We start from the raw sequence: 22,230 nt of genomic DNA on the forward strand, positions 1-22,230 counted from the left end.
TTGAGACAAATGAAAATACAACACACCAAAAATTATGAGATGCAGCAAATCAGTTCTAAGAGGGAAGTTCATAATAACTGAGGCCTACCTCAAGAAACAATAAATATCCCAAATAAATAACAAAATATTACACTTCAAGGAACTAGAAAAAGAACAAAGTTCAAAGTTAGTAGAATGAAGGAAATAACAAAGATCAGAGTAGAAACAAATAAAATAGAGGCCAAAAGACAAAAGAAGAGATCAAGGAAACAAACAGCTGGTTCTTTAAAAAGGAGACAAAATTAACAAACATTTACAACAGATACCACAGAACTATGAAGGATCATAAAAGACTACAATGAACAATTATACACCAACAAATTGGACAACCTAGAAAAAATAGATAAATTCCTACAAACACACAACCTTCCAAGAATGAATCATGAAGAAATAGAAAATGTGAATAGACCAATTACTATTACAGAGACTGAATCAGTAACCAAAAATCTCCCAACAAACAAAGAGTCCAGGACCTGAGAACTTCACTGGTTAATTCTATATTCAAAGAAGAATTAATACAAATCCTTCCCAAACTCCTCTAAAAATAGAAGAGGAGAGGACACTTCCAAACTCATTTTACAAGGCCAGCATTAGGCTGATACCAAAACTAGACAAGGATAGCACAAGAAAATTACAGGCCAATATCCTTAATGAACACAGATGCAAAAATCATCAACAAAATATTAGCAAACCAAAGTCAACAATACATTAAAAGGATCATACACCATAATCAAAGGGGTTTATCCCAGGGAGGCAAGGATGGTGCAACACCTGCAAATCGGTCAGTGTGATACACTACATTAACAAAATGAAAGATAAAAATCATATGATCATCTTAACAGATGCAGAAAAAACATTTGACAAAATTGAACATTCATTCATGATAAAAATTCTCAGCGAAGCGGGTACAGAGGGAATGAACCTAAACATAATAAAAGGATGTATGTAACAAGCACACAGCTAACACTATATTCAACAGTAAAAAGCTAAAAGTTTTCCTCTAAGATCAGGAACATCACTTTAATTCAACATAGCATTGGAAGAACTAGCCACAGAAATTAGGCAAGAAAAAGAAATAAAAAGCATCCAAGCTGGAAAGAAAAAAGTAAAACTATCAATTTTTGCAGACGACATGAGATTATATATAGCAAACCCATAGGATTCCATCAAAATTTTTGATTCCATCAAAAAACTGTTACAACTAATAAACAAATTCAGTAAACTTGCAGGATACAAAATCAATACACAAAAACCCTGTTTCTTTACACTAATAATTAACTATCAGAAAGAGATGTTAAGAAAATAATCCCATTTACAACTGCATCAAAAAGAATAAACTATCTAGGATAAATCTAACCAAGGAGGTTAAAGACCTATATACTGAAAACTACAAGACACTGACAAAAGAAACTGATGACAGAAATAAACAGAAAGATAGTCTATGCTCATGGATTGGGAGAATTAATACTGTTAAAATGTCTATACTACCTAAAGCAATCCACAGATTCAATGAAATCCCTGTCAACATTCCAATGGTATTTTTCACAAAAAGATAAACAATCCTGAAATTTGTATGGAATCACAAAAAACCTCCAATAGTCAATCTTGAGAAATAAGAACAAAGCTGGAGGCATCATGTTTTCTGGTTTCAAACTATATTAAAAAGTTATACTAATCAAAACAGTATGGAGGGAGACCTTCAAGATGGCGGAGGAGTAAGACGTGGAAATCACCTTCCTCCCCACAAATATATCAGAAATACATCTACATGTGGAACAACTCCTACAGAACACCTACTGAATGCTGGCAGAAAACCCCAAAGGCAAGAAACTCCCCATGTAAGTCAGTAGGGCAAAAGAAAAAAGAGACAAAAAAAGAATAGGGACAGGACTTGCACCCCTGGGAGGGAGCTGTGAAGGAGGAAAAGTTTCCACACATTAGGAAGCCCCTACACTGGCGGAGACAGGGGTGAGGGTGGCGGGGGTGGGGGAGCTTCAGAGCCACGGAGGAGAGTGCAGCAACAGGGGTGGAGAGGGCAAAGCGGAGCGATTCCCACACAGAGGATCGGTGCCAACCAGCACTCTCCAGCCCGAGAGGCTTGTCTGTTCACCCACCGGGGAGGGTGGGGGCTGGGAGCTGACGGTCGGGCTTCGGAGGTCAGATCCCAGGGAGAAGACTGGGGTTGGCTGTGTGAATATACCCTGAAGGGGGCTAGTGAGCCACAGCGAGCCGGGTAAAAGTCTGCAACTGCCTAAAAGGCAAGAAACCACTGTTTTGGGGTGTGCGGGGAGAGGGGATTCAGAGCACCACCTAAACAAGCTCCAGAGATGGGCACGAGCCGCAACTATCAGAGCGGACACCAGAGATGGGCATGAAATGCTAAGGCTGCTGCTGCAGCCACCAAGAAACCTGTGTGCAAGCACAGGTCACTATCCACACCTCCCCTCCCGGGAGCCTGTGCAGCCCACCACTGCCAGGGTCCCGAGATCCAGGGACAACTTCCCTGGGAGAACACATGGCACGCCTCAGGATGTTGCTATGTCATGCTGGCCTCTGCCGCCGCAGGCTTGCCCCGCACTCCGTACTCCTCCCTACCACTGGCCTGAGTGACCCAGAGCCCCCTAATCGGCTGCTCCTTTAACCCGGGCCTGTCTGGGCGAGAACAGACGCCCTCAGGAGACCTACCCACACAGCCGGGGCCAAATCCAAAGCTGAATCCCAGGAGCTGTGAGAACAAAGAAGAGAAACGGCAACTTCTCCCAGCAGCCTCAGGAGCAGCGGATTAAATCTCCATAATCAACTTGATATATCTTGCATCTGTGGAATACCTGAATAGACGAGTCATTCCAAAATTGAGGTGGTGGACTTTGGGAGCAACCGTAGACCTGGGGTTTGCTTTCTGCATCTGATTTGTTTCTAGATTTATGCTTATCTTAAGTCAGTATGTACAAGTTATTATCACTGGTAGATTTGTTTATTGATTTGGTCGCTCTCTTCCTTTTTTTTATATATAGAATTATGTTTCTCCTTTTTCTCTTTTTGTGAGTGTGTATGTGTACGCTTCTTTGTGTGATTTTGTCTGTATAGGTTTGCTTTTACCATTTGTCCTAGAGTTCTGTCTGTCCGGTTTGGTGTGTGTGTGTTTTGTTTTCTTTTCTTAGTATACTTTTTAGCACTTATCATTGGTGGATTTGTTTCTTGGTTTGGTTTCTCTCTCTTTTTTCTCTTTTTTTTTTAATTACTTTTCAAGTTTCTGTTATTTTTAATAATTATTTTTCAATTTTTACTTTAACAACAATTTTATTTTATTCTTTCCTTTTTTTTTTCCTCCCTTTTCTTCTGAGCCATGTGGATGACAGGGTCTTGGTGTTCCGAGCGGGTGTCAGGCCTGTGCCTCTGAGGTGGGAAGGCCGAGTTCAGGACACTGGTCCACCAGAGACCTCCCGGCTCCACGTAACATCAAATGGCAAAAGCTCAGCCACAGATCTCCATCTCAACACTAAGACCCAGCTCCACTCAATGACCAGCAAGTTACAGTGCGGGACACCCTATGCCAAACAACTAGCAAGACAGGAAAATAATCCCATCCATTAGCAGAGAGGTTCCTAAAATCATAATAAAGACAGAGACACCCCAAAACACACCACCGGACACAGTCCTGCCCACCAGAAAGACAAGATCCAGCATCATCCACCAAAACACAGGCACCAGTCCCCCCAACCAGGAAGCCCACACAACCCACTGAACCAACCTTACCTTCTGGGGGCAGACACCAAAAACAATGGAAACTACAAACCTGCAGCCTGCAAAAAGGAGACCCCAACACAGTAAGTTAAGCAAAATGAGAAGACAGAGAAACACACAGCAGATGAAGGAGCAAGGTAAAAACCCACCAGACCAAACAAATGACGAGGAAACAGGCAGTCTACCCGAAAAAGAATTCAGAGTAATGACAGTAAAGATCCAAAATCTTGGAAATCGAATGGAGAAAATACAAGAAACGTTTAACAAGGACCTAGAAGAACTAAAGAGCAAACAAACAATGATGAACAGGACAATAAATGAAATTTAAAGTTCTCTAGAAGGAATCAATAGCAGAATAACTGAGGCAGAAGAACGGATAAGTGACCTGGAAGATAAAATAGTGGAAATAACTACCACAGAGCAGAAGAAAAAAGAATGAAAAGAATTGGGGACATTCTTACAGACCTCTGGGAGAACATTAAACGCACCAACATTCGAATTATAGGGGTCCCAGAAGAAGAGAAAAAAAACGGACTGAGAAAATATTTGAAAAGATTACTGTTGAAAATTTCCCTAATATGGGAAAGGAAATAGTTAATCAAGTCCAGGAAGCACAGAGAGTCCCATACAGGATAAATCCAAGGAGAAATACGCCAAGACACATATTAAGCAAACTATCAAAAATTAAATACAAAGAAAACATATTAAAAGCAACAAGGGAAAAACAATAAATAACACACAAGGGAATCCCCATAAGGTTAACAGCTGATCTTTTAGCAGAAACTCTGCAAGCCAGAAAGGAGTGGCAGGACATATTTAAAGGGATGAAAGGGAAAAGCCTACAACCAAGATCACTCTTCCCAGCAAGGATCTCATTCAGATTCGACAGAGGAATTAAAACCTTTCCAGACAAGCAAAAGCTAGGAGAATTCAGCACCACCAAACCAGCTTTACAACAAATGCTAAAGGAACTTCTCTAGGCAAGAAACATAAGAGAAGAAAAAGACCTACAATAACAAACTTAAACAACTAAGAAAATGGTAATAAGAACGTACATACCGATAATTACCTTAAATGTAAATGGATTAAATGGTCCCACCAAAAGACATAAGACTGGCTGAATGGATACAAAAACAAGACCCATATATATGCTGTCTATAAGAGACCCACTTTAGATCTAGGGACACATACAGACTGAAAGTGAGAAGATGGAAAAAGATATTCCATGCAAATGGAAATCAAAAGAAAGCTAGAGCAGCAATTCTCATATCAAACAAAATAGACTTTAAAATAAAGACTATCACAAGAGACAAAGAAGGACACTACATAATGATCAAGGGATCAATCCAGGAAGAAGATATAAAAGTTGTATATATTTATACACCCAACACAGGAGCACCTCAATACATAATGCAAATGCTAACAGCCATAAAAGGGGAAATCGAGAGTAACACAATCATAGTAGGGGACTTTAACGCCCCACTTTCACCAATGGACAGATCGTCCAAAATGAAAATAAATAAGGAAACACAAGCTTTAAATCATACATTAAAAAGAAATAACTTAGTTGATATTTATAGGACATTCTGCCCAAAATCAACAGAATACAGTTTCTTCTCAAGTACTCATGGAACATTCTCCAGGATAGATCATATCTTGGGTCACAAATCAAGCCTTGGTAAATTTAAGAAAACTGAAATCGTATCAAGTATCTTTTCCAACCACAACACTATGAGACTAGCTATCAATTACAGGAAAAAAATCTGTAAAAAATACAAACACATGGAGGCTAAACAATACACTACTTAATAATCAAGAGATCACTGAAGAAATCAAAGAAGAAATCAATAAATACCTAGAAACAGATGACAATGAAAACATGGCGACCCAAAACCTATGGGATGCAGCAAAAGCAGTTCTAAGAGGGAAGTTTATAGCAATACAATCCTACCTCAAGAAACAAGAAATATCTCAAATAAACAACCTAACCTTACATCTAAAGCAATTAGAGAAAGAAGAACAAAAACCCCCCAACTTAGCAGAAGGAAAGAAAGCATAAAGATCTGATCAGAAATGAAGAAATGAAGGAAAGGAGAGCAAAGATCAATAAAACTAAAAGCTGATTCTTTGAGAAGATAAACAAAATGAATAAACCATTAGCCAGACTCATCAAGAAAAAAAGGGAAAAGACTCAAATCAATAGAATTAGAAATGAAAAAGAAGTTACAACTGACATTGCAGAAATACAAAGAATCATGAAAGATTACTACAGGCAACTATATGCCAATAAAATAGACAAGTTGGAAGAAATGGACAAATTCTTAGATATGCACAATCTTCCAAGACTGAACCAGGAAGAAATAAAAAATATAACCAGACCAATCACAAACACGGAAATGGAGACTGTGATTAAAGATCTTCCAACAAACAAAAGCCCAGGACCAGATGGCTTCACAGGCGAATTCTATCAAACATTTAGAGAAAAGCTAACACCCATCCTTCTCAAACACTTCCAAAATATAGCAGAGGGAGGAACACTCCCAAACTAATCCTACAAGGCCACCATCACCCTGATACCAAAACCAGACAAAGATGTCACAAGGAAAGAAAACTACAGGCCAATATCACTGATGAACATAGATGCAAAAATCCTCAACAAAATACTAGCAGACAGAATCCAACAGCACATTAAAAGGATCATATACCATGATCAAGTGGGGTTTATTCCAGGAATGCAAGGATTCTGCAATATACGCAAATCAATCAATGTGATAAACCATATTAACAAATTGAAGGAGAAAAACCATATGATCATCTCAATAGATGCAGAGAAAGCTTTTGACAAAATTCAACACCCCTTTATGATAAAAACCCTGCAGAAAGTAGGCATACAGAGAACTTTCCTCAACATAATAAAGGCCATATATGACAAACCCACAGCCAACTTCGTTTTCAATGGTGAAAAACTGAAACCATTCCCTTTAAGATCAAAACAAGACAAGGTTGTCCACTCTCACCACTAGTATTCAACATAGTTTTGGAAGTTTTAGCCACAGGAATCAGAGAAGTAATAAAAGGAATCCAAATCAGAAAAGAAGAAGTAAAGCTGTCACTGTTTGCAGATAACATGATACTATACATAGAGAATCCTAAATATGCCACCAGAAAACTACTAGAGCTAATCAATGAATGTGGTAAAGTAGCAGGATACAAAATTAATGCACAGAAATCTCTGGCATTCCTATACACTGATGAAAAATCTGAAAGAGAAATTAAGGAAACACTCCCCTTTACGACTGCAACAAAAAGAAGAAAATACCGAGGAATAAACCCATCTAAGGAGACAAAAGAACTGTAGGCAGAAAAAGATAAGAAACTGATGAAAGAAATTAAAGATGATACAAACAGATGGAAAGATATACCATGTTCTTGGATTGGAAGAATCAACACTGTGAAAATGACTGTACTACCCAAAGCAATCTACAGATGCAATGCAATCCCTATCAAACTGCCAATGGCATTTTTCACAGAACTAGAACAAAAAATTTCACAATTTGTATGGAAACACAAAAGACCCCGAACAGCCAAAGCAATATTCAGAAAGAAAAATGGAGCTGGAGGAATCAGGCTCCCTGACTTCAGGCTATACTACAAAGCTACAGTAATGAAGACAATATGGTACTGGCACAAAAGCAGAAATACAGATCAATGGAACAGGACAGAAAGCCCAGAGATAAACCCACACACATATGATCACCTTATTTTTGATAAAGGAGGCACAAATATACAAAGGATAAAAGACAGCCTCTTCAGTAAGTGGTGCTGGGAAAACTGGACAGCGACATGTAAAAGAATGAAGTTAGAACACTCCCTAACACTATACACAAAAGTAAACTCAAAATGGATCAAAGACCTAAATGCAAGGCCAAACACTATAAAACTCTTAGAGGAAAACATAGGCAAAACACTCTATGACATAAATCACAGCAAGATCCTTTTTGACCCACCTCCTAGAGAAATGGAAATAAAAACAAAAATAAACAAATGGGACCTAATGAAACTTCAAAGCTTTTGCACAGCAAAGGAAACCATAAACAAGACCAAAAGACAACTCTCAAAATGGGAGAAAATATTTGCAAATGAAGCAACTGACAAAGGAGTAATCTCCAAAATTTACAAGCACCTCATGCAGCTCAATATCAGAAAAACAAACAACCCAATCCAAAAATAAGCAGAAGAACTAAATAGACATTTCTCCAAAGAAGATATACAGACTGCCAACAAACACATGAAAGAATGCTGAACATCACTAATCATTAGAGAAGTGCAAGTCAAAACTACAATGAGGTGTCACCTCACACCATTCATAATGGCCATCATCAAAAAATCTACAAACAAAAATGCTGGAGAGGGTGTGGAGAAAAGGGAACCCTCCTGCACTGCTGGTGGGAATGTAAATTGATACAGCCACTATGGAGAATAGTATGGAGGTTCCTTAAAAAACTAAAAATAGAACTACCGTACGACCCAGCAATCCCACTACTGGGCATGTACCTTGAGAAAACCATAATTCAAAAAGAGTCATGTACCAAAATGTTCAATGCGGCTCTATTTACGATAGCCAGGGCATGCAAGCAACCTAAGTGTCCATCCACAGACGAATGGATAAAGAAGATGTGGCACATATATACAATAGAATATTACTCAGCCATAAAAAGAAACGAAAGTGAGTTATTTGTGGTGAGGTGGATGGACCTAGAGTCTGTCATACAGAGTGAAGTAAGTCAGAAAGAGAAAAACAAATTCCGTATGCTAACACATATATATGGAATGTTAAAAAAAAAAAAGGTTCTGAAGAACCTAGGGGCAGGACAGGAATAAAGATGCAGACATAGAGAATGGACTTGAGGACATGGGGAGAGGGTAGGGTAATCTGGCACGAAGTGAGAGAGTGGCATGGACTTACATATACCACCAAATGTAAAACGATAGCTAGTGGGAAGCAGCCACGTAGCACAGGGAGATCAGCTCGGTGCTTTGTGACCACCTAGAGGGGTGGGATAGGGAGCGTGGGAGGGAGGGAGACGCAAGAGGGAGGAGATATGGGGATATATGTATAGTTGATTCACTTTATTATAAAGCAGAAACTAACACATCATTGTAAAACAGTTATACTCCAATAAAGATGTTAAAAAAAAAAAAGTAATACACGTCCTGAAAAATGGCTTAGGCACTCCTCCACTCCCACCCTGTGACCTCTGTTTCGGACTTGGGTCTTTGTGCTGTTTTTCAGGGACTGCTTTGAGTTTAGCTGTCCTGATATACATAGTGGTGGTACCGTTGAAAAGGACCTCAGAGTTGAGGATAGGATGAATATCAAAGTCATAATTTAATTTTAAAAAAAACTGTATGGAATTGGCATAAAAACAGACACATAGATCAATGGTACAGAACAGAGAGTCCAGAAATAAACCCACACATATAGGATCAACTAATTTATGACAAAGGAGCCAAGAATATACAATGGGAAAATGAGTCTCTTCAATAAATGGTGTTGGGAAAATTGGACAGCCACATGCAAAACAAAAAACGGACCACTATGTTACACTATACCCCAAAATTAATTCAAAATAGAATAAAGACATGACTGTAAGACCCAAAACCATAAAACTCCTAGAAGAAAACACAGGCAGTAAGCTCCCTGACATAGGTCTTGGTGATCATTGTTTGGATCTGACACCAAAAGCCAAGGCAACAAAAGCAGAACTAAACAAGTGAGATTACATCAAACCAAAAACGCTTCTGCACAGTGAAGGAAACATCAAGAAATGAAAAGGCAACCTACAGAATGGGAGAAAATATTTTCAAATCATCTGATAACGGACTAATATTCAAAATATACAAAAAACTCACACAACTCCACAGGAAAAGAAACAATCTGATTAAAAAATGGGTAGGGCTTCCCTGGTGGCGCAGTGGTTGAGAGTCCGCCTGCCGATGCGGGGGATACGGGTTCGTGCCCTGGTCTGGGAGGATACCGCGTGCCGCGGAGCGGCTGGGCCCGTGGGCCCGCTGAGCCTGCGCGTCCGGAGCCTCTGCTCCGCGGCGGGAGAGGCCGCGACAGTGAGGGACCCGCGTACCGCAAAAAAAAAAAAAAAAATGGGTAGATGTGAATGGACATTTTTCCAAAGAAGACATATAGATGGCCAAAAGGTACATGAAAAGGTGCTTAACATCACTAATTATCAGGGAAATGCATATCAAAACCGCAATGAGATACCACCTCACACCTCTCAGAATGACTATTATCAAAAAGACAAGAAATAACAAGTGCTAGCAAGGATGTGAGAAAAGGGAACCCTTGTGTACTGTTGGTGGTAATGTAAATTGGTGCAGCCACTATGGAAAACAGTATGGAGGTTCCTCAAAAACATCAAAAATAGAACTACCATACAATCCGGCAATTCCATGTTTGGGTATTTATCTAAAGAAAACAAGAACACTAATTTGGAAAGCTATATGCACCCCCATGTTCACTGCAGCATTATATAAATTATAAAATAGCCAAAATATGGAAACAACCTAAGGGTCCATCAAGGAATAAATGGATAAAGGAAACTGTGGTGTATTATTCAGCCTTAGAAAAGAATGAAACCTTGCCATTTGTGACAACATGGATGGACCTCAAGGGCTCTTCAAGGGCGTTATGCTAAGTGAAAAAAGTCAGAGGAAGAAAATATCATATGGTCTCTATTATATGCAACATCATATAGTCTCTATTATTTGCAGAATCTTAAAAAGAAAAAAAAAGCTCATAGATACAGAAAACAGATTTGTGATTGCAAGAGGTGGGAGTGGAAGAAATGGGTGAACTTGTTTTGTTTTAGTTTAAATAAATAGAAAAAATAAATTTTTTAAAAGAAATAACAGGTACCTTCCTTAACTCTTTTTACAAGTCCGCCAAAACTGGACAATAAAACAAAATTAGAGGCCAATCTGACTCAAGAACAAAGGTACAAAGTTCCTATGTTAAGTAAGAGGAAAATGTGATAATGACCAAATTGGGTTTATTCCTGGAATGCAAAGTTGATTTGGCATTAGGAAATCTATCGATATAATTTGATTCGAGAAGTAAAATAATATATTAACAATAGGAAAAGCATTTGATAAAATCGAGTATCACTCATGATATGAGCTCTTACCAAACCACAAACAGAATGAAACTTCAATAGAGTTACAGGTAAAAAATTACACCAAGTATCATATTTAGAGTAGAAATGTTGAAAGTTTTCCCCTTGAGAAAGGGAACTAGAAAATACTGCCCTCTACTACCACTTCTATTCACTTAGTTTATCTTATAATATAAGTACTAGTCAGAACACTAAGAAACAAAAGTGTCACAGTTTGAAAGGAAAAAACAAGATTCTAAAAGATAAATTCCTAAAAGTAATAAACGTTTAGCACAACTGATAGATACGAGCTTGATATACAAAAGTCAATTGTATTTTTATAAACAAATGAAATCTATAAAAACTTACAATATCAAAAAGTATCAAGATCTAGGAATAAAACTTTCAAAAGTTGTGAATGACTTTTGGAGAAAATTATAAACATTACTGAGAAAAATTAAAGAGGACCTAAATAAATGGAGTGGTATATCATGTTCATGAATTAGAAAGCAACATGATAAAGATGTCAATTCTTCCTAAATTGCTCTATAGATTCCATGCAAATTCAGTCAAAATCCCTCGGTATGTTGTGTCAGTGTGTGTATCTGTGATGTGTGGGAAGTTCCAATATGATACTAAAATTCACATAAATGTGCAAAGGGCCAAGAATAGCCAAGATGCTCTCAAAGGACAATTGGGTGGAAGAGCTTGTTCTACTGAACATCAAGACTTACGACAAACCTACAGTAAAGAAGACAGTGTGGTATCAGTGCAAGGACCAATGGAACAGGACAGCCAAGTAACACAACCAGAGACACAGGAATATCTGATTCTTGACAACAGTAGGGAAAAGACAGTGTGCTGGGCCAATTAGCTATCCATGTGGAAAAAAGGAATATTGTCCTCTTCCTCACACGATGCACAAAAATTACTTTCAGGTAGATGTTAGACCTATATAAGAAGGCTAAAACAATAAAGTTTCTGGAAGATGACAGAGAATATCTTCAAGACCTTGGGATAGGAAAGGATATTTTAAACCGAACCTGATGTCTAGTTTAAACATAAAACACTGATAAATCAGACTACATTAAAATTTAAAACTTTGGTTTATCAGAAGACACATTAAAAATGAAAAAGCAGGCCCCTGCAGTGAGTGAGGGCTCATTTCTAGCATACAGTAAAGAACTTCTACAAATCAGCAAGTCAAAATAGGCAAGGGAGTACATGACACATTTCTGAAGGAATACCACCCAAAACAGTTATAAAAGCACAAACCTCAGTCACCTAGATCTAGTTTTAAATCTGACACTTTCCCTAAGATTTACAGACTAAAAGATTTTTACTATATATTAATATTTTCAAAATTGTTTAGATGCCTGTATTAAAGTAAGCCAGTTTTCTCATTCTTTCTCTAGTCACAACTCTAAAACAAATATGTATCATTGAAAAAGTCCTGTTTAAGAAATCTTTGCCCACTCCAAGGTCAACAAAGACATTCTCCAAAAACTGAGACCTACCTACATACCCATCAACAACAGAATGATATATTCACATAATGAAATATACAGTAATGAGAAGGAATAGTTAACAACTATATACAATACAGATAAATCTCACATTCATAATGCTGCAAAAGAGAGTACAGTAGGATTCCATTTATATAAAATACAAAAGTAGGCAAACCTAATCTTTGATGTTAAAAGTCAGGGAAGGGCTCCCCTGGTGGCGCAGTGGTTAAGAATCCACCTGCCAATGCAGGGGACACGGGTTCAATCCCTGGTCCGGGAAGATCCCACATGCCGCAGAGCAACTAAGTCCGTGTGCCACAACTACTGAGCCTGCGCTCTAGAGCCCGCATGCCACAACTACTGAAGCCCGCCCGCCTAGAGCCCGTGCTCTGCAACAAGAGAAGCTACTGCAATGAGAAGCCCGCGCACCACAACAGAGGAGCCCCCACTCGCCGCAACTAGAGAAAGCCCTCGTGCAGCAACGCAGACCCAATGCAGCCAAAAATAAAATAATAAATAAAATTAAATTAAGAAAAAAAAGTCATGGAAACGGTGGGGGGATGATAGGGCGGCAAGTGACCAAAAGGGCAAACAAAAGGGGCTTCTGAAAGTGGCTGGTCATGTTCACTTTCTTGATCTGGCTGCTGGTACACAAGTGTGCTCAGTTTGTGAAAATTCACTAAACTGTTCACTACTGATGTGTACTTTCTGTACATATATTAAATTTTAATAATTTTTTGATGTGTACTTTCTGTAAATATATTAAATTTTAATAATTTTTTAAGTGTGAAAGAGTACCTATTTTTCAAAATTGGTTAGGGGATATGAGAGCAAAAAAGTTTGAAGTCCACTACTTCAGGTCAAAGCACAGAAATTAAATAACTTAACAAAAACTAAAAAAGCAGGTATTAGACAACATGCTAATTACCAAAAAATATTGATAGAGCTGTCAAACCAACTAGAGACTCTCAAACTTACAGTAACAATGGTTTGAAACTATTTGAACGCTGAAAGATAAACTGATTTATACCTAGATTAGTGACTAATGCTGATTCATAAAGATCCAAGATAAGCAAATTGACCTTATAGGTTTTTTTTTAATTTATTTTATTCAAGTACAGTTGATTTACAATGTTGTGTTAATTTCTGCAGTACAGCAAAGTGATTCAGTGATATATATATATATATATATATATATACACATTCTTTTTCACATTCTTTTTTTTTCTTTTTTTCCCACATTCTTTTCCATTATGGTTTATCACAGGATATTGAATATAGTTCCCTGTGCTATACAGTAGGTTTCTATTAAATAAAAGGGTTTCAAATCTTAGAAATGAATAGATTCACACATCTAGTCAAATCTCCTAATTTTATATACAAACGAAGAAACCCTTGTCCTTTGAAGTTGGGTGATTTGTTCAACGTCATAAGCAGCTCTTGATAAGTAGAAACAACTGAAACTATTTAATTAAGTTCTCCCCTTTGCCAATTTTCTCTAAGTACTAGGGGATTTCCACCCACCAAGAGTACTTGTTTACTGACAGTGTCCCTCAACACATACCATATTCAACTGAAACATTTTCATCCAAATTTTACCAACTCAAAATTAATTTCTTTGCCATCCATGACTAATAGCCAAAACCTATTTCTGGGGCAGAAAAGATAAGACTTTCTAAAGTAAAGCTCATGATGTGCAACCTAACAGATAACTTTCTGTTTACACTAAGTGATGACTGTGACATCAATCTTAAGGCATATGTCACAATTTAGAATGACAATGGCACCTATAGCATACGGTACCCTGAAAAAGACAAAATAAAATCAATCACGACCACAAACTGAAGCCAACACATATAAACAAATGTGCTAAATTAGTAACAAATTATTGTCCTAACTTAATATTAATTTCTCAATCAAAATTATAAGTACTTTCTGCAATTCATTCCAGTTAGCTTCTACATCCAATATGAAGCATGCTTTTTATATATCTTTAACATTTTAAAAAGAATGTCTTGTCACTCTGAAGCTAAATCCACCAAAAGTGAACAGTACATAAAACCCATTTAGTCCAACATATTTTTCAATTATAAAAATGCTTCAATCTCACCCTAACACCATAGCATTCTTTCCTCTATCACAGGACTCCTCTTATTTCAAACTATAAAGTTCAGTACCAAGATGACTCCCTGAAGTTGCCAACCCCAGGGGAAACACCTGGCCTTTTGAGGATCTGCAGAAAGCTTACATCACAAAATGGTTTTATGGCCACAGAAACTTATTCACTAAAGATTAAAAATGACCTAACAACTAAATGCAACATGGTACCCTCGAATGGATCCTAAAACAGAAAAGGACATTAGTGGGAAAACTAGTGAAATCAAATAAAATCAGTTTAGCTAATAATAATATACCAATGTTAGTGTCTTAGTTTTGACAAACGTACCATCACTGTGTATACCTGGATGAAAGGCATATGGAATTCTGTACTATTTTTGCCTATTTTTTTAAAAAATAACTCAGTGAGAACTACCGAAAGTCAAAAGTTTACACCTCAATTCTGACCCAATCACATGTCCACAGTCAGTATCTTCAAGCAATGTTGTCTCCACATCCCTACAAAGCCTAAAAAGGGGATGAGGAGAGGTTCCCAGAAGGGACTCTTTAAATGCCACCTATTTCTCCAATATTACTACATAAAATAAACCCCAGAAAAGCCAAAAACACACACACAAAAAAAGATGCTTACTTTAGGCAGGGATGAAAATGAAAAGGTATGAAACTATTTCTCAGTGGAAAGGGAGGAGAATAATCCTATTTAAGTACAAAAAAGGGACTTCCGGGCTTCTCTGGTGGCGCAGTGGTTGAGAGTCTGCCTGCCGGTGCAGGGGACGTGGGTTCGTGCCCCGGTCGGGGAGGATCCCACGTGCGGTGGAGCAGCTGGGCCCGTGAGCCATGGCCGCTGAGGCTGCGCGTCCGGAGCCTGTGCTCCACAGCGAGAGAGGCCACAGCAGTGAGAGGCCCGCGTACTACACACACAAAAAAAAAAAAAAAAAAAAAAAAAGAGGGACTTCCCTCTATTGGTCCAGTGGCTAAGAGTCTGCACTCCCAATTCAGGGGATCCGGGTTCGATCCCTGGTCGTGGAACTAGATCCCACATGCCGCAACTAAAGGTCCCACATGCTGCAACTAAGACCCGGCGCAGCCAAATAAACAAACAAATAAATAAATAAATATTAAGTACAACAGATATGGGCAGTGGACAGCCAAGTAGAGAGGGGTATTCTGGCAGTCCTAAAACAGTAAAGGTTAATAATATATATATAACATTTCTCATGCACTCACCAATGGGCCAGCTACTGTTTTAACTGCTTTATATATATTAACACATTTAATCCTCCCAAGAACCTTGTAAAATAGGCAGTACTTATATCTACATTTTACACATGAGAAGTTCTGTAAGTGATGGAACAGAGACCGAGGGCAACCACTACACTGGCAACCACTACACTACACAGCTTCTTGAGGAGCCAAGCCAGGAAAAAGCTCCTGCCTTCTAGAGACCAGGTCCCACTACTTACCCTGTCCTTAGCCTCCACCAGAAGAAAGCCCTCTGCCCAAGGCTTGGGAGTGCTTGCTGGAATCGTGAAGGAATGTGACCCCACCACGCCATCTTCAAGATTGTGTTCATAATCTTTAAGTACCTGATGCACTCAGTGCAGATTCTTGTTGAGACACTGTTATACATAGAAGTTAGCTTTTATAGTACTATCAGTCTTCAAATTCAGATATGCTGGGCTGGCCTGGGAATCTAAAGGCCATATGTGACATTATTTCTGTGGGAAAATGGTGCTGACTTCCTAAAAGAAAGTCTTAACCATTTAGAAATTAAGGCTCTGTCTACACAGGCTCTGGCCTTATAGTTAAAAAAATTTTAATAAAGACTGTGATTACTAAAATAATCCAGTTTTGCTCATAACGTCAAAGTGGCACAGTTCCTTATACCTAACATAATAGGAATGGTGTTACTGAAAAAAATTAGTTTAATATTTTATGAATTTCCTGCACTATGGCCAATTTTGGATGTATCCAGCAATGAATATACTGCTCTCCCTGGCCCCCCCTAAGCTTTGCATTTAAAAATTATTAACAAATAAATATATCTTACACACACACACACACCCCCAGAACAGAAGGGGTGTTATGTCAGAAGGTAGCTAAAGTAGTAATAGCAGCAGTACTAATGATGATGACAAAGTAGTAATAATAGCAAGAAAAACTAACTCTTTTTGAGCATTTACCATTGCTAGGCATGTTCTACATACTGTACATCCTCTGTACATCTCATTTAATCCTCATGAAAATCCTGTGAGGTAGACATTACACTATCCCAACTTCAAAAATGAGGAAACAGGTCAGAGATTAAGCAACTTGCCCAAGATCACAGAGCTAGTTAGTGTCAAAAGTAAGATCTGAACATTTGAGCATTTTACCCCTAGAGATTTTATTTTTAACCACTGCAATCTGTGTGTAATTAAATAATCTAGTAAACTCTTAAAATAAACAGTACTTAACTCAAATTCATTTTTAAACAAGATTGGTTTGGAGACCAAAAAAAATGGTCCCATCTCGCCTTTTATTAGAAATATGTCCTTCAACCAAGCTAAGACTGAACACATTTATGGATAACAAATTCTAAATGTATTTTGCTTTGCTTTTATCACTTTGAAATCCCTCAATTGTTTGAACCATACAAACGGTGGTAACAGCATGCAACTTCAACAACAAACTAATAAAACTTTACTTTAAAATCTTTTGATTAAAATAAAACACTGTCCATGTTTACCACTAAGTAAACTTGGGTAAAATAACTGTAGGAGTTCCAATACCCTTGAAAAGTTTGAGAACAGCAGCAAGAAATAGCGGGAACAAGATATTCCTTTTATGACAAAGAAAAATTCTGTTTTTTCCACAACACTGTAACATCTGCTCTAAGGACAAACATTCACCACAAACATTAACCTGGGATAGACTGAACTTCAATTGTATTTCAAAACATGTGCCTAAATTCAGAAATTCTCCACTGACCATCTAAAAAGACTAACCGTTTATCTCCCAGAAGAGCCACCTGATCCACATAACAGATAATTTTGGATAGCTTAACCTGTGCTCCCTACCAGCCCATGAGTAATTAACAAAAAGCATGCAACCCCTAACAACTTCTGGAGCACAAGCTGTTTTTTTAAATCACCTACTTGAACCTCAGAACTTGCCTTCCCAGGAAACAAAGATCTAAGGTGCCAGATTTCCAAGCTAGTCCACTAAAGCTTAAACATCCATAAGGTTACAGGTATAATAAAATACCGAACCTGCATGGGCAATGTTTCTATGGGAAAACCCATTTAACAGTCAACTTAGAATAAAAGAATATCCCTGCCCCAATAAGCCTTGGAAGTAAAAAAGAATCCTTCCCTCCTCTAACTGGGAGTCAGCTCCCCTAGGACCACAGGCCTAGGCTTCCATGATCAAGGCCAAGGAGGAGGAAAGGCATGAAAGAGGGCAGTCGACAGTGCATCAGGCTTCAGAGTTAGAAGGACAAAAAGGTAGAGCTGTAGTGGAAGGAGATCCTGGGATGAGGAAGGCACGACCTACTTGGGAATAAAGGATGAATGGTGGGATGGCAACTAAAAGGAGCAAGGAAGAAGTGTGTGAGGGTCGGGGTGGGCTGCAGAAGACAATGAGGGAACAGTGGCTACTCCTGCAGCAGATGGGCTTTTACAAACTTTCCTCCTTAATGCTTCAGAGAGAGAAGGAAAAGAAGCCGTGGCAAGGGTCTTGACACTGCCTCCCTCTCTCTGGCTACTCTCATTCTCCTTTGCAAGAGAGAATGGAGTGGGTAAAGGGCTCCTGTCCGGGTCCCTCTTGACCTCCTAGAGCACAAGGGTTTGGAGAAGGGGAGTGGACTCAGAGAAGTTTCCTTGCCCTCCTCGTCATCATTGATTCTGCCGAAGACTTCAGTGTCAATTGAGAACTAATGGAAAGCTCCAGATACCAGCAGGAACAGCACCAGAAAGAGAGGAAGCAGAGGAAGGAGAGAAATTTGAAGCAGGAGAGAAGTGGGATGTTAGAGGGTCAGACAAATAAATTAATAGAACTGCCAATAAATTAAACTATAATAAATGTTCTTAAATATTTAGGATTCATTTTGACAGTTTCAGAAATTTCATAGGACCATTTCACTTTTAGACAAATGAACATTTGTGGTCATGATAATAAGCTGAGGCTTATTATAAGGAAGGTATGAAAATAAACTTCTAAATACATATGAGACAATCTCCTGGTGTCTTTTCTTTATATAGTGGCAATATAAATCATTTCAGAAAGGCTTTTTTATTTACTTGGTGAGCACTCAGTTACATTATCATTTGTTGACTTTTTCACCTCAGTAGCCCAAATACGGTAATTACCTTCACAAGTAAGGAATATATTTAACCCTTTCTTGGGAGTATAACTATTATGAAAAACTTGCTCTTTCATTACCAAACATCGCCCGTGAGGATTTCAAGATATTACATTTCAAGCAAAGCTCTAAACTCCATAAAACATAAGCAGATGCGTCCTGAGGAGCACAGGACTGTTTTTTCTTCCAGCCTCTTATGCCCATGTTTCTAGAACTTCCAGCCAGGGATAATTAATTCGACAGGTAAACCTAACCAAATGACCTGGTAGAGGATGAGTGCCAGCACTTAGCATTCTTTTTTTTTTTTTAATTTCAGCTTTCAGCAGCTACTCTTCCAGTTGAACTCTCTCTTGAGCAGAGATAATGGCCAGGTAGGCAAGTTCAGCATCAAGTCAAAGATGCAAGAGCAGAGACCAGTGGGGGACAAAAGTGACCAATGACCATGCACTGGGAAGATGTTTCTACTGTTTCACCAACGTCTCAGGTCTTTCACTCCCTAGCCCCATAAAAGATTATGCTGGATCCCAGAACAGCTGCTGTATTTTCTGCAAACCACAAACTGGGTCCAAAACCTCTGTACTAAATTAAAGAGAAGAAAAACATCTGCTATCAAGTACTTCACTTGTTGGAGAAGGTGGGTGGGTGGGTAGGTGTGCGTAAACCTCCAAGTTATGATAAAGCAAATTCAAATCCTTATAAACAGTTCATATTTTATTTTAGTAATATAATTTGAAAAGCTACTCAGGACCAGAATAAACAAGATATCTGATCTTTGAAGTATCCTGGGCATGCTGAAACTGAAGGCAAAGATACTGAAAACATCTGAATTTCAGATAGGTCACTACCGACTACTAGGAATCCTCACTAATCAGCAGACTTCTGCTAAAATGTTAACCTCTGGCTAGAAAATGGAAAAATCTGCAAAGAAAAAAAAATGAGATTATCTTCAGCCAAGGACACTGAACGCTTTCAAGATTACCAACAGAATTGAAAGGTTTCTTTGTAACAAAAATTTCCATTTTCATAAAATATGTATTAATCAGCACATACACTTATGCAGAGTATAGTAGAAAAATCACATATTCTAGAATCAGACACACATGAGTTTGGGTTCTAGCTCCACAATTTACCAGCTATATGACCTACTCAGAAAAGTTACTGAAGAATACTGGAGGTTAGTGTTTATCTGTACAACAAAGATAACATCTTTAGCACAGGGTAGCTATGAGGATTAAATGCAAACATACGTAACCCACCAAGCCCAGTGCCTGAATACTCAATGTTAGCTCCCTTTGCTCCAACACAAACTGTACAGTGTGTTGACAGTGTGTCAAAGAAACATGTGGGAGAAAATTCAGAGTGACAGAACACAGATTATTACGTTCGGTCAAATATTAAGATAAAAATCACATATGTAATATTTACCTTCACTAAAGTGTGGAAAAGAAGCTAAGTTTGTCAAATTGTTCTTCTTTCCCATTCATTCTTGTTCTTTTACACACCAGAACTAAATACATCACACGCCAAAATTGTTGTCTGGTTGACAAACGTTGCTGATGAACATGGAATTGATAAGCCCCGTCTGGACCAAAGGTGACAAGTTTTCTTAAGCAATTTAAATAAATTACGTTTCAGTAAGGACATAAATGCTTTGCATCAACGGTATGAACTTCTGACTTTATATGCAGCTTACTTTATAACCCACCTTGTCCCCCATCCCATCCCCCCAAATTCTGCTTTTAGGCACCTTAATAAGCCGGCACACAGCACTAAACTATAGAATTCCACCTGGGAATAACTCTAATCTGTTGTTGGACCTCAGAGGACTGCTTGTGTGATCTTTAAATGAACGTCAACAGTATCTTCTCCTTACTCCACACCTGCCAACAATCATTGCAAACCTCTTTCAGAACAATTACTACTATCACTACTAACCATTCCCAGGTCTCAACACCCTCGACAACCCCAACCTTGGTGCTGCTAGTCTTCATTCCCAAGCGCTTTGCTGGGGCTTGAAACCAGTCCACAGAGGTTCACTACTTGTAATGCCCAGGGTCCGGCGAGGAACGACATCATCCCTCTCGGCTCGGGGGGCGAAGGCCAACCCAGGCCCCCGGCCACTCCCTCTCTCCTCGGCCTCCAGGGGCGTCCCGGGAGGGCGCGGGCGCGTCAGGCCCTGCGCAAACCTCCGGCAACCCCGCATTTCCCGGAGTCCGCCGCAGCCCCAGGCCGAGACGAGCCCTCGGGACACCCGCAGACCGGCACACGCCCAGCGCCCGGGAGAGGGGTCACCGGGACGACCCCAGGGCCACCCCCGACGTCCCGGCTCGGGCAGGTGCCGGGCCTCCTCACGGACACTCACCCGCAGCCGCTGCTCCCCGTCCGCCGCTGCCGCCGCCTTGCCCTCACGCCAGTCGCCAGCTCCCACGGGGGTCCGGCCCCGGCGTCGCTTCTCCGCCCGACCCCCCCTTGGGTGCGCGCTGCGCGGGGCCCGGGTCCGGTGAGAGGAGGAGCAGCCGCCGCCGCCGCCGCCCCCTTTCCTCCCTCCTCCTTCAATGCGTCCCTCCCACCGAGACCCGCCTCGTGTTTCCTGGATCCGGTCTCGGCGAGAGCTTGGCAAGCGAACCTCCGGCTTCAGGGTTCGCATCGAGCGCCGTCGCTCGCCAGGCACAAAGATGGCGCCGCCGGGGGACTGCCGATGGCGATCTCGCGAGGTTTCCCCCACAACCACGGGAGGGCGGGGACCCACAGGAAAGGCGGTCAATGAGGGTAACCTAAGCTGACTTCACAGCAAACGCTACCCCATATCGGAAACGTGCAGCACCAGGCGAACGTTATTGCGCCTGCGCGCGGAAGGACGAGAACGCATGCCCAGAGCAGCCCCTGACATAGGACCCAGTTCTCCGTGTTTTACCTGTTTCCTCTGGAAGCGCGGGGCGGAGAAGGAGAGGGCGGAGCAACCAGGACCGAAACCAGGGAAAGGATTGGGCGGGACCCGGAGGCGAAGTGAGAGAAGTCCCTTAAGGCTTGGTCATCCCTCCAGAGCACGAACAGCTTACACACTTTGGCGTCTCCGGGAGTCCTCCAACCCTTTCCTCTCCCTACTCTTCCTGTCACCGAGTATTCTTTGCAAAGTCTCAGCTGCCCCTTCATCCTGTTGTCGGTTCGCTTGCTGTATGCAACCATAGCCCTCCTGTTTCTCACATCACCACCTAACTTTCTCTTTCATTTTGGCACTACATGAGCCTTCCAAATCTCATACTAAAATAGCTGCTTCTGCTCCTGATTTATTTTTCCTCGCTCATTCATT

At 39.9% G+C, this 22,230-nt stretch overlaps 1 protein-coding gene across 3 annotated transcripts in view; it reads right to left on the reverse strand.

The window, feature by feature from the left end:
• Positions 1-21,617, reverse strand: part of TAB3 (TGF-beta activated kinase 1 (MAP3K7) binding protein 3) — a 101,162-nt gene extending 79,545 nt beyond the window's left edge. For 2 of the 3 annotated variants that reach the window (XM_004281024.3, XM_033407966.2), the window contains exon 1: positions 21,283-21,610. The gene's annotated coding sequence lies outside the window, so the exon portion shown is untranslated. Of the gene's footprint in view, positions 1-21,282 lie in introns of all 3 variants that reach the window. The other variant, XR_004477540.2, reaches the window with a different exon arrangement.
• Positions 21,618-22,230: the final 613 nt, after the last annotated feature.

This window comes from Orcinus orca, chromosome X (assembly GCF_937001465.1).
Source record: "Orcinus orca chromosome X, mOrcOrc1.1, whole genome shotgun sequence".
Classification (NCBI taxonomy): Eukaryota; Metazoa; Chordata; class Mammalia; order Artiodactyla; family Delphinidae; genus Orcinus; species Orcinus orca.